Below are 477 nucleotides of genomic sequence, written 5' to 3'. Positions count from 1 at the left end.
AACATCATCCCATCCTCAAGTAAGTTTCCCCAAACCTCTAATATCAACTCATTCTTGTTTACTGATGCATGTGGGTTTTTTCTCTTTTAAATTTGAATCTATGCTAAATGTTATACATTATGCATGCACGCATGTTTGTTTAATGAGATCGAATGGGGTTAATGGTTGCGAGATTGGGGGTTGTTCATTCATTATTATGCCTGCATTCCAACTGTTTGATAAAATGTCACAACCATTATTATGCTTGCATTCCAGCTGTTTGTTAAAATGACACAACCAATGCAAATGCATTATTATCACTTAGAATTTTGGTGGACAAACTCACGGCCATGTATGATGTTATTTTTCCAAGGTAGACCGTGCCTAAATTAAGTAGCTCTAACTTGAAATATTCTGAAACTTGGGGGTGATTACTTGTTTTTCAGGACCGAATGGCAACCCAACAAAAAGCAAAACGAACTAAGGTTGCAACTACAT

Source organism: Cicer arietinum, chromosome 4 (genome assembly GCF_000331145.2).
Source record: "Cicer arietinum cultivar CDC Frontier isolate Library 1 chromosome 4, Cicar.CDCFrontier_v2.0, whole genome shotgun sequence".
Taxonomy (NCBI): domain Eukaryota; kingdom Viridiplantae; phylum Streptophyta; class Magnoliopsida; order Fabales; family Fabaceae; genus Cicer; species Cicer arietinum.
Note: the sequence above shows the minus strand (reverse complement) of the source record.